This window comes from Corvus hawaiiensis, chromosome 6 (assembly GCF_020740725.1).
Source record: "Corvus hawaiiensis isolate bCorHaw1 chromosome 6, bCorHaw1.pri.cur, whole genome shotgun sequence".
Lineage (NCBI taxonomy): Eukaryota > Metazoa > Chordata > Aves > Passeriformes > Corvidae > Corvus > Corvus hawaiiensis.
This window is the reverse complement of record NC_063218.1, coordinates 17,205,497-17,219,406: the sequence shown is the minus strand read 5'-3', so window position 1 is coordinate 17,219,406 and position 13,910 is coordinate 17,205,497.

The window sequence follows — 13,910 nt, the reverse complement described above, 5'->3', positions numbered from 1 at the left end:
ACTCTGTGACAATGGATGGCACCATCAGGTACCAATGGCAATGTTGCTGCACTCTGGGGAAGTGGTTTGTGTTCTGCTGATATCAGTTTTGGTGTTGTCCACACCTCCTCATCTCTGCACCAGTATGTAAAATTTCCTTCAGTATTTAAGAAGGATATCTATAAACTTGGCAAAATTATACACATCAGAACTGTCTTTCTAGGCTCAGTCACCTATTCTTCAAGTTGGTTTTTCCTGTAAAAACAAAGCAATCAAAATCAACACCATGGCATGTTGTGAGAATTAACAGATGTTGCAGAGCAGCTGGGGACCTGGAGTGCAGGATGTTTCACAGCATGGCTGTCACAGTTTTGTGAGGCAGTTCAGTCCTTGCTAGATGTTTAAAATCCAAGTGCTTTCCCCAGCTGGTATCCTGAGCAGTGGTGGCACATACTCCTGAGAGGATTTACTTGTGCTAACTTCTCAGAGTGATTTCTAGAAGTATGAAAAAGATGCAAGGTCATTCACTGCACTTAACACTAAACCACTCACACCTCCCATGGACAGGCCGATTCACTGAAATCTTGTACTTCAAAATCCTGGGAGCTGCTCTCCTGTGGCGGGCTCCTTCCTTCATGCCTCACTCCACACTGAAGGCTTGGAGGTTATTGCTATGGCAATGAGTTATTCCTTCTGCTTGCATCTCTAGCTCCAAGTACCTCCAGGACAGTAGCAGCAGCTGCTGCAAATTTAGGGGTCAACAAAACATAAAAGCCCTTATATTACTACAGTTGTTCTTTCCATCATGAGAAGAAGACAACCAGCTGCTGTGGGGAGCTTGGTGACTGCCCTGACCCCAGCTGTGGCAAAAAGTGTATTCCCTGGGAAGCTCAGGCTGATCTCTGCAGGACTAATGTATAAAGCAGGAAGACAACTGAAAGATTGGGAATGTCGGCACTGCCCTTGTACTTCATCATTGTCTTCCAGTTTCCTCTGGGTGAGTATTTCTACAGACACTCCTGTTTGTGGCATTGTCTCTGCACTCCACACACAGAGCACATCCTTCTAGCATAACCCCTGCTGAAAGACCTGCCTCCACTGCCTGGGCAACAGGTGCTCCAGAGGCTTGCTTGCAGTGCTGGGGAACATGGGGGCTGATACTCTTCTGGACATCATTTGGTCCTTCTACAGACCAGTTCCCTCATGACAGACTTCAGATTCTCTGTGCTGGGACCTAGACATGCTTCATGAACTCCAGATGAATCAATAGGAATTCTGTATTGTTAAGTGGAACAATGGGTTTCAGAGCATCTTTGACATTCACTTTAAGTTTTAATTTGCCTTTTTTGAAAAAGAACCACTGTAGTTTCCATTTGATCTTTTGAGCAAATTTAGAGCAGAGTGTAGCATGTGACCACATGCTGGGAGCTTAGGCTTGGTAAAATATTATAAATTGGCAGGACACTAATTAGCAACACAGCCCTGTTCTCTCATTTGCCAGTATGGTTTCTGACTTCGTGTGAGAAACCAAATCAAGTGTAAGTAAACAATCTGGAATTTGCAATCAGAAGTGCTTTGTTACAAAGCTGTTTGACAGCTTCGAAACATAGCTACAAAGATGGCAGCACAGTAACAAAACCATCCAATTTACAGGCAGAGAAAACTCATTGAAATTCCCTGTTGCCAAGTGACAAAAGAAAGAATCTGTAGAGGAAGACTCAAACCCAAGTGGAGATGAGCTGCCATCAGTTTCTAGATCAGGTTGGCATGTTCATCCATTAAAGACCCAGTGCTGCAGGGACTGTGGTGACTCTCTCCGTATCTCCTGTGCCTTTTTGCTGTAGCATGTTACAGTCTTGTGGACTTTTGGTAGTGAGTACAAAAGAGGTTATATTTATTACAGGAAATGGGGAAGTATTTCCAGGCCAGAGCTATATCACAGAGGGGATGTTTTGGAGAATTCTATTGTGTGGCTGTCTGGGGTTATAGGGATTGTGTTTCATGACCCAAACAGCCCCCTCCAGCTTTTTGAAGTTGTTGAAATACGTTATGTGCTTGTTAGCTCTTTCATTCTGATGCACAAGGTAAAGTTTTGCTTGACTTTAGAACTAAAACTCTTGGGCACAGAGGCAGTTGAGTGCCTGACTCAGGACAGATGAGTGCTGGAGCTGCCAAGGCAGGAGACAGGAGCATGGCCCTGCTCTGAGCAGACTCAGGTGAGTTAAGGGAGCACGTTTCACTCACCAGTGCCAGCAAGGGAAAGGATTACATTGTAAAAAGAGGTCACCAGTGTTGGCATGCACCTGGACTCCCAGCTGCAGAGAAGTGTGTAGGCAATCCAGGCAAGTAAATTAATGAGCTTTGTTTAACAAACTGCCCCAAGGGAATTCCTGAAGCAATTTACTTGTTAGATAAATAGCAGTAAATGTGTAAAAATTTAGACTAGCTCTTTATAAGGCATAAAATAGCAAGGGATTTGTAGCAAAGAGGAAATATGACTTGGTAATTAGATAGGAAATTAATAACTGAGCTAAAGGCAGAGTTCAGACAATGAACTGAAATGTTCTTTCAGGAGGATTTTTCTATTAAGGCTAATTGTAACAATAGCTGCTCAATGACATAATCCTCAAGCAGCATGTGCTTCTGGTCCCACGCACTTAAGCCTAACTGAAATAATGTACAGGCCTCTAATAGAAATCAAATTTTTAGTGAGAAAACTTCCAGTATTTGTATTATTACTGCTTCTGGACCTCCATCAGAGCTCTTAGCTCTGGCCACTGCCTATACTGCAGGCAGACTCTTACAGTCAGCCCTGATGCAAACTTACTTTCACAGAGTTGAATTAGCCTCATGACCAAACTCAGTTCTGGTCCTGAGTGTTGCATTCATGCTTGGAGAGGTGGAGGTTAATTTTCAATTATCTGCGTATACAAGGGACTTGAGAACTTCTCTGCTACACCAGAGATAACATGGAGCTGGCCAAAAAGGCACCAAACAGCTCACATGCTCTCAAGAGGTATTGTGTTTTTCATATTCTCACAGTGAGTTGCTACAATAATCAGTTGCTACAAGCCACATGAGAGGAAATTCTCATCTCTTCTTTTTCTCAACAGTGCATCCATTCGAAATTAAATCAATATGTCAAGTGGCCCAACTGTATATATGTCTACCATTGAATAGCATGTGCAGGGAGCTTCCTGACACACTGTAGGTGCTACTGTGTATGTTTCCATTCCTCCATATTACTTGTTTGTTCTGGAGAGCTCATAGCACCACGGTGACAGTCCATGATTTTCCCTCTGGGCTTGTCACTACAAGTTTCCAGGTGGCTGCTGAGTCCGGATGCTTTCAGCACCTGGTTGTTCCTCTGCAGTTGTTTTGGGAAGTGAGTTGTCTATTCCCAGTTTATCTGGGACTGATGCTCCTACCTCATGATATTTTGCAGCTGGGATGCCTAGCCACCACCTGAGCTGAGGGGAAAGGATTAAGAGGGATAGGGTCATGAAAACTGAACTTCTGTCTGTTTGGAATTATATCCTTAGGTCACACAAGTAGGGATGAAATCCAGGCTGTCTTTTGCATGTATAGAAATCTTCAGTCACAGGGTTGTCAGTGAGTATGTTGAGCCATGATGCATGGAGAATGGAAAGAAGAAGGAAAAAAGAAGACCTCCTGGTCCTTTCTGTGTGAGGCTGTCTTTCAGCTGCCAGCAGTGAATACAGGAGCTGTCCAGTAGCCCCAAGTCACTGTGAAGCCTGGCTAAGCTCGCTCTACAGGACATGAAGCAGTGTAAGGATATCTCAGCCCAGAACCAAAACTGCATCTCTTTTACCATGGAAAGAAGGAATCAAATTGTTTACAAACTCAGGACATTAAAGCAAGTACATGGTTAAGGGTTCCCACAGCAATTTTTGCCTCCTCCAAGGAGTTTGAGAGCATGGAGACATCACATCCCTGCTGGTTTTGTAATAATTCGATACATGTCAGATCTCTGCCTGCCCGGCGCTCCTTTTTATTTGGGGTGTATGTAAACAGCGACTTTCCAGTGCTCCTACCACAAGCTAGTGATGAAAATTAAATGATGTTCCCATTTTCTTCTGTTCGCTGTTACACATCTCCTCCAGACTCTTACTTTCCTCCTACAGAAATACCTTCTCTGGCTATAGGTGACAGCAATCAGCTGAAATCCCTTTGCACTTCAGCCAGCAGCCAGGCAGCACAGACATATAAAACTCTGCTCCCCTGCCTCTCTTTTCATTGCTTCACTTGTTGCTGCCCTTTGTCTAACCAACAAGTTCTTACTGTTCCATCACTGCCTTGCAAGGTCTGTGCTCCTGGTGCAATCATCCATAATCATGGCTTTCTCAACACCATGATTTTATTGGTGTATTGAGCATATTGAACACTTTCCTTGGAACTCCCAGGTCCTGAACACTTTCCTTCGAACTTCCAGCCCCTGTGTCACTGTCATCTGGGAGAATCTCAGCTTTCTTTTATAAAAAAAAAGTACTCTGTCATGGTCACAAACAAAGCTGGAACACAAGATCCTGCTACACTCTGTAAGGTCATAAAGCTGTGGGCAGAGGAACCATTAAAATGTGTTTCTAAAAATCATGGGAAATATTGCAATTCTCATTTCAGTGTTTACAGTATGGCTTTGGGATTTGGAGTTCGAAGTGCTGTGAATGCTATACAAAAGCCCTGCAGAGAGCAGTTGTTAGCATGGGGGTGGATTGTCTGCAGCTCCCACTGAAAAACTCCCAGGAGGAGGCAGCAGAGAAGTCTGAGAAAAGCTTCTAACAATGGATTTAGCCTTCTTGAGGGGTAAAGTGGACTCTGCAAACTGGCAGGAACAGGAGGTACCCAGTGCTGTGAACATGCAGACTCAAGTGAATGGTGTCAGCTGCCTCCCTGGAGTTGCATTGCCTTCAAACAAAACCTTTGCCTGCTTAGTGTGGAAATTGGTGACTTCTGACTGCAATTCAAACCTGGCTTCTGCCCTGAACAGCCTGTGGACAGTCTGTGCACCAGTGTCCCACTGCTTGGCCAGAATCCGCACTGCTTCAGATTCAGATGAGACACCTCACCTAGCGGTGACCCAGCTCTGCTGCCTTCCCTGCCATGTTTGGGTTGCTCATCAAACCAGGCACCCATTCCACACACAGTCAGTGGCCTATAGAACAAACTGATGGGAACATCAGACATTGACCTATTCAGAGGAGGACAGTGAAACAAACTGCTATTCCAGGATGCCTTTTCATTGGACAACCTTAATAAAAAATGCTTATGTTGCACAGGAAATCTGGTTAGTCTCCATGAAAGAACCTCTCAATTGTTAATCTCATTTCTGCCAGAGACTAAAACTTGGCTGCCATGATCATTGTCAGCCTGTTGATCTAATATTTGTAATCATATCCATAATTACAAAGCCAATCACTTTTTAATGGGCAGTAGGACCTCTGAAAAATGCATCTGGTTGGGCTAGCAAATCCACCCGCTCTAGAGATTCCATCTTCTAGTTTGCCTTGCTTATGATATTAAACAATTTGAAAACTTTCACTGAAGTCCACACAAGCCATGATTGACACTGTTCCCCTTCACTGTACAAATGCATCGTTTGTGTACCATTTGTTTTGATTCCATTTATCCTGTTGAAATATAGCCAATAACCCAGTCATGAGGTGAAAGACAGATCAGCTGCTCCAAATATCCTGGGGAGACACAGACTGAAGTTAGTCAATAAGAGAGAGACAGTCTTCTTACAAGGTAATGAGTTAGATTCTTTTTTAATTTCCTTATATCTTATAGACAGCATTTTAATTTCCATATATCTTAAAGACAGCATATTCATAGCTTGGAATCTAGCGTAAGGGAAAATACCATGACTATACATGCTACAGATCTTTCTGGCTCAAGAACAGATATTTAATATTAAGACTTTTATCTAAATATCATTATTACTTACAGTACCATGCCGGCTTCTCATCTGCCTGGGTGTGGTTCATACTAGTAAAGGGGAGTTTGTAGTTACTACAAAGGCCATAAATTTAAATTCTCAAATGGCTAAATGTCAAATTGGCCATCAGAAATCCACCAAAATCCTCTGGAATCACATGACTCTGAGTTCCTTCTTGTCACCTCTGGGAAATGATGACCTTGACTTGGCTGGGAGAAATGCCTAGAAAAAGTCAGAACCTCCAAAACAAGAGTCACAGTGTTGGGCTGTGTTTAAGATACGCCATGTACTGTCTGCTGTAGAAGAAGTGTGGCATCTTTAAAGAATTGACCAGGACCAAAAAAAAAAAAAAAGAAAAAAAAGAGTTTTCACTTTCCCTGATCACAGCTTATTCCTGAGACTTACCAGCTTTCTGGGAACACACCATTGCTGTCTATGTTTCAGAAGAGTGCCCTACTTTTCTTGTGAAATCACTTTGCAGATAATTGTCATGGTTTGACACTGGCCCAACGCCAGGCACCCACGAGAGCTGCTTGCTCGCCCTCCCCTGCCACAGCTGGGCGGGCAGAGGAGGGAAAAGGGAAAAAAAGTTAACGAACGCTTCGTGACATAAGGACCGGGAGAAACACTTCAAGAGCAAAACAGGCTCAACTTAAGCTGAAGTGAATTTATTACTAACAGAACCAGAGGAGGATAATGAGAAGTAAAAGAAGCCATTAGAACACCTTTTTCCCCCAGCCCCTTCCTCCTTCCCACCGACAGCGCAGGGAGACAGGGCCTGGGGGTTTGGTCAGTTCATCACCGGGATTTCCTTCCGCTGCTCCAGGAGAGAAGTCTTCCCCTGTGAGGCCGTGGGGTCCCTCCCATGGGAGACAGTTCTCCTGAACTTCCCTGGCGTGGGTCCGCTCTCACGAGCAGCGGCCGCACCGCCCCTGCTGCAGCGTGAGCCCCTCCCACGGGCACACAGCCCTCCCAAACTGCTGCGCCGGGGCTCTCTCTCTCCTCGGGGTGCAGTCCCCCAAGGACAGGCTGCTCCAGCCTGGCAGCAGGGCCCTCTCGCTCCAGCGGGTCTCCCACTGGATCACAGCCTCCTCCAGGCATCCACCCGCTCCGGCACGGGCACCTCCCCCACGGGCTGCGGGTGGATCTCTGCATCCCCCGTGGATCCCCACGGGCTGTGGGTGGATCTCTGCATCCCGCGTGGATCCCCACGGGCTGCGGGTGGATCTCTGCATCCCCCGTGGATCCCCACGGGCTGCAGGGGGACAACCTGCTTCACCATGGTCTGCACCACGGCCTGCAGAGGCATCTCGGCTCCCCCTCCTTCTTCACGGACCTTGGTGTCACTATGTTATTTTCCCTCACACATTCTCACCTCCTCCTGTTCTCTGACTAGAATCCACAATCTTGTGACTTTTTCTTCTTAAATATGTCATCACAGAGGCGTTACCAGCCTCTCTCATTGGCCCAGCCTTGGCCAGCAGCATGTCCATCTTCAGAGCCATCAGTGATTGATTGGCTCTGCTGGACATGAGGGGAAGCTTCCAGCAGCTTCCTCACAGGAGCCACCTTTGTGGCCCCCCTGAAACCCAAAACCAGGCCGTGCTAAACCAATACAATAATATGGTTTGCATTTGCCCAAGCCCTGGGACGGGGATTTCACCTTTGTTGGGATACTCACTTGCCTCTGTTATTTCATCAGAGGAATAGTGCTTATGTTAAGCAAAAAAGGCAAATAGTGTCTCTTTATCAAGAAGATGTAAAAAGAGAAAAAAATATTATTTGTCACTCACATTGTAGAGAAAGAAACTATTTCATGACCTTATAAAGTCCCACATTCAGAGCAGAGGGGAGGTGGACTAACAGTGGACGTCAATAATGGAGAGGGCTCTTGGCTACCTGCCAGGGAAAACAGTGAGTGTTCCCATTGAATTGCAGTAACACCACTTTGGAAGTGCTTCCAATTTACCAAGTAGTAACTGTGCACTAGTCTGAATAGCCAAAAGCCTGGATTGATTGGTAAAATACCCTGAAGTCCTTGTGAATACTCCGAAACTTCAACGGTTAAGCAGAAGACAGAAGAATGAAGTATAAAAAGGTTGACAGTGCTTCTAGGAACCAATAGAAAATTTGGTAGGTTCCCCTTGATTGCTTTCTGTAACCTTTTCTGTAACCCCGCCCCACAGCTGCCATCAAGACTCTGAAGAGCTGCTGCATGGCCAGGGCCATCTCCACCCAGCTGGCCAGTGGTGAGACAGGAAGATGGAGGGAGAGTGCCTTGAGGGTGCTTACGAGCTTTGTGTAAACAAAATAACACTACCCCTTGAATGCTCCGTCTTTGACAGTCTTTCTTGGTGCCCTTTTGCCATCACGTAAGAACTTAAAGTGATGTTTGGAGTCAGTCAGAGCTGAGGGACTGTGATAGATAAATGTTACAATGTTGGCTTTCTGCAAATGTTAAAATGAGTGATGTTAAAGCAGCTTTGTTATTGTAATAGATACATATTATAATAGTGGCTTTCTACTATTTCTGCTATATGTAAAAGTAGCTTTGTTATAAAGATACAGTTTTGTAGCAATAACTAATGCCTTTATTTCTGTCATTAACTAAAAACTTAGACATAATAGTGAAATAGCTAATATAGTTATGCTTGTGAACTGTCTGCTTGGTTGGATAGCATCCAACCACCATGTGTTGAAGACCCCTGCTACTGACATGCCAACTCTCGGCAACTGAAACCATCGACCAAAGCCCACTCTGGAGGTGATAATAAAAACTGACTAAAACCACAGCCAAGAAATGCGCATGCTCTAAAAACGCGGATCCAAGGAAGAGCCCTGCTAAACAGCTCCTGGGACATGTAAACTAGTTTGGGGAAAGTTTGAATATGCATAATTGATTATGAATATGCACTAGGCTGATGCCATAGGACAGGTATGTAAAGGGTGTCTCTGAAATAACAGGTGTGCTCTTGGCTGAGTGCCAAAGCACCCAGCGCTGTGAATTTTGCTTTATTATCTTTGTCCCTTATTGTCTTTTAATAAACCTTTAAATCCTAACAGGAGAGTGAACCTCGTTTTTCACAGGGACCATACGAATCAGCAAGGTGAGGAGAGATTTGCATGTTCAGAGGGCACTTCCTAAGAAAACTCCACAGTCGTTATGTAAATAGCTGAACTCAGAGTTGTTTTCAGGGAGTTTACAGAGCCACAGGCAATACAGTTGGCCAGAATAACAATGCAGAACCAACAAATGGTTTCCAACAGCCACCTAAATGCAGAAAAGGGGGGAGAACTCTGTGGCTGTAAAATGTAAAATGCAGTGCTCCCAGCTGTTGGATGCAGAATTGAAGTTATTTTATTGCAACAGTGCTATATTCAGTCTCAATTAAATGCGCTCAAGAGACCCATTTTCAAGTGTTATTCATACTGTATAACCAATTCTTCATTTACAAAAAGAGCATCCTGAGATAAAAAGACCACAAAATGAGCAATTCCTTTTAACAAAAAAATTCCCATGAAAGCGGGTTTCAGCAGAAGGAAATGATGTGCCATATATGACTAGGAAGCAGACAGTCTGAACACTTCACACTATAACCATTGAATCATAGAATGTTTTGGGTTAGAAGTGATCTTAAAGATCATCTAGTTCCAACCCCCCTGCTGTGGGCAGGGATGCCATTCACTAGATCAGGTTGCTCAGGGGCTCATCCAACCTGGCCTTGAACAGAATATGAAGTATATTATCCTGATAGATGTAACATTTGAGTAATATGAAGGAAAATTATACAGAGAGCTATATTTACAGCAGGGAATACAGACAATTTCATCAACTATAAACCTGTATCTGAAAACCTTTGCCAAGGCTGACTTGATGCAAGATTGGCAGGGAAAGAAATCTGTATCAGGGAGCGACAAAGTTTTTTTTAACAGACATGTTTGTAGAAGATAAAATACAGCTTCAGAGCCACAGCACCTGCACAGCTTCTGTGCTTTTCCAGACAAGACTGGCATCTCCAAACACTCCTGAATTCATCACCCTGCCAATTATTAGAAAAGCCCATATGAAGCAATACCCAAAGCAAACAGGAATTCATGCATTTCTCATTTCTCACTCCACATGCTAGTACCACACTCATTGGACTGAATTCAGGGCCTTCTCCAGATGTTTTGGATAGACAAGATTTCTGCAGAGGCTCTACAGTACATGCTGACACTTCCACGATGGGGCTGTGGTTCTTATTTTCAAAGTTATCTTTCAATAAGAGTATATTTTCTGTGAAAGAGCAAAGGAGAACTAAAAAAATCAGTCCTCAGCAGCTAAAAAAATCATCTGTAGGAACTGCTTCTTGAGGATGACTGACTTGACTAACTCAACAGATTCAATTTGCATTATTAACAATAAACATAATTACATAGATATATCAACCATACCTCCAGATAGTGCTGCAATTACAGGCTGATTGAACAGACTACGCACCATGAAACCAGAGCCACAGTTACTCAACAGAGAATGAACATGGTGAGACACTTGTGCAGTATTAGATTACAGTGTTGCAGGAAATGACAAAGGAGCCATTACATTATAGTCAACAGATTAATGCAGAACCAGTACTTCAGGGAGGAGAAATTAAAGCCAACTTATCTTCAATTCCAGTGGCAAGGTGGTGAAGCTAGTGGCTCCTAGGTTACCAGAGACCTTGTTTTTCTGATGTCTCAGACAATTCCCATTCCCCTACACTGATGATGGCTCTCTCCCTTCTTTCCAATTTCTACTCCCTTTAATACTCCAGTGCATTCAGTCCACTTAGGCTTTTCACTGTTAGATTCAGCCGTTCTTTCCGTCTGCTTCAGTGGGACCGTTCCTAAAGCTTTCTGACTTTAAGACTCTCCTCCAAACTCCTGTCTTTAATGAGGGCTTGCTGGTGTATTTGTGCTGATGTGCTCTGCCCTCTGGCCTCCCTCTGCACTGCATTGCGAGGAGACGACCTGGAGCAGGCATAATGACTTTCCTGGGTTTTGCAAAGCAGGAGCACTTGCAGCATTAGATGAGTAATTATAACAACTCTGCCCTTTCATGATGGAAAACATACAAATCATTAGCAGTTAGCAAAACAATGGAGCACACAGATTTGGCAAAGATTTATTACTGTCTAGGAATTTCAGACTCACAGCCTATGTAGTAGTCAGTATAATATTTAGAAAGCATTTGTGTCTTTAGAAGTACTACTTTCTCTGAAATGAAAGGAAAAGCCTATTTCATTTTTTCCATAAAAGTTATTTCAGTATCTCTTCATCATTTGACTGAGTCCTGCAAAGTGAATCCAATTAGTTTATGTGAATGTTGATGTAATTACTGATGAAGTATTCAGTTTGTTAAAACCATCCTCAGCTGTTAGTATATCAGTGGATTGACTCTGAGGAGCACTGGGTGATGGCATCTTTTCAACATCAGCAACCATTAATTAGCCAGGTGAAGAACTCTGTATTCCGTTTAGATGATAACTCCATATTTGATCCTTTATCTTTTTCTCTTTGCCCCAAGTGTAGTAAGTTTGTTATCACACAGTCTTTTGTTCTAGCTTTCATAAAGCTACCAAAAACTCTACAGAATTTAGACCAGCTAATATGTTTTAAAAAAAAATCAATTTCTTATTACATTTTCCTGCCAAGCAACAAGAAGTCACCATAGCAACATCATTCTGTGGTCACTGCTGAAGTACCACAGGATCTTCTCTTACCTAAATATGAGAACTAATAAGCCACACTACCTGGTTTTTTGCTAACCTCTGCACAGGGTGAAAGGTATTTTCTTCTTACACTCACTTTCCACTGGGTTTACGATTCCACTTTGCTCTTGTTCTGCTCTCATCCCTTGGAATCCTTTGGGCCAAACTTTCCCATCACTTATGGGAATATATTTGCCACCAGGTGAAAGAAGTGTCTCTGATACTTCTCACACTAAGGGAGAAGTAGTTTCACTTCAGCTCTTGGATGGTAAGACTGAGACAGTCTCCTTCAGCTACCTGCAAGACTATGAGGCCTAACTTAGGGGAATTGTGTGTTGCTCTGAGACTTCCAAATGAGAGCATAGGATATTATAAACATAAAGGCATAGGATATTATAAACATAATTTTTAATAAAATGACTTGATCTGCAGTATTCTGAAAACATGTATGAAACAATCTTCAAGGTGCCAGACTTTGCTACAGCATGGAAAGACTCCCAAGGATTTTATTACCAAAATTTTTTGAAAGCATCTGTGCACTTCAGATATTTTGAATTTTGCTTGTCTAGTTCCAAATAATTTCTACTCCAAGAAGTCTGCTTTTCAGTGGTAATCAGACCACGACACCAACAAATATCAGCAGGATATTTGTGCAGGATATGATGTGCAGATGGGTCAGTAGCCAGAAACTCAGGTGAGCTATCCAAATGAATAGATACTGCAGAGAAATTAAACATACCACTTGTGGCACTAATCAACACCTGCCACAGCCAGCAGGTAAGCAGGATGGGACAGATGCTTTACAACATGCCCAGCACACTTCACCCCCTAGAGCAGAAAGGTGAAGTTACGCCATCCTGTTTACACTGAAGCACAGTGTGATTAGTACAGCTCTGAGAGTAATCATTTGCTGTACTGCTCAGCTGTCTCCTTAATAATTATTAAGCTAAGAAACAAACATATTTCTATTTCCTTATGATTCTTGCTATTCAGCAGTTGGTAATTTTTCCTTATTTCCTGATTTCCCTCTCTCAAATACATACCTTTTAGTGCAATACCTTTCTTCAACTGTAACAGTATGTCTGAATTACTGTGCCCTTTGCAGATTGAAATTGTTTTTTCTATTCCATTCAACTTGGAATCATTTGCCCTTCAGATAAATCTTTGATATATCAAATTTGGTCCTTTTGGCTACAGAACCAAAACCAGACTTGCTCAACTTTATTTAAAGTAGTTGTTAATCTGGAAAGTGGACAAAAATGTCACTTCTTTCCAAAGCTAATTAGGGATATCTGGTTGGACATTTTGACATTTTTCTTTGCAAAATGTTTGTGGGTGGTTTTTTTTTTCCCCAAAAGTAAGACTATGGCAAGGGCTGGTTACAATTAATTACTCAAAGAAAGCCTGAGATAAAACTTCAATATTGTCAACTCATTGTACTTGCTTTTTAAACTAAAACCAGTTTCATTAATGCCATACTGTTTAGAAATTTTAGCTAATTTTGAATCATAGAATCATTAGGATTGGAAAAAGCCTTTGATATCGAGTCCAACTGATAACCCAGCACTGTCACCTTCACCACTAAACCATGACCCCAACTTATTTACTTTAAAAGTGAAAAATAAATATGTTAAAATGACAAAAAATGCTTGTACTTGCAGCTCTTAGAGAAGAGCCAGCAGATAACAAGGAACAGGTTTATACACTGTAGCATGGAAGTTACTCTGGCTGACAACACCAACCTCGTCCACCCTGTGCAGAAGCTCCATGTTTAGGGAATAGTCCTTCCTGTTTCCATCTGCCCAGCCCTGCAGCCTTCCAGAGACCAGTGCATGCTGACCTGATGGCACAGCGTGCTCCAAAGTATATGGCCAAGAAAACCAAAGAAACATGTGCAGCCCCCGTATAAAAGCTACTGTTTTTATACAATCTCTTTAGGTGGTTTGTGACACTTAACAGTCTCCTAAGTTACCCTTCATAGCCCTCCCTCTCAGTGGAGAGTTAAGATTCATGTGTCCAGTAAGATACTGCCTTTCCATGTGGATGAAAAAAAACTTAATTCTGTTTTCAAAGAAAATTCCACAGTATACGCTGAGCTTAAATAATAAACCTCTTAAAATCTTAAAGTTATTGTTAAAATTAAGTGCATCAGCTACTTTTAAAGAATGGTCTCAGAAACCTTTCATATCTGACCTTGTTCTAAACAATACTGTAGTAATCAAAGCTTCAAAGCAAGTCCATAGCTA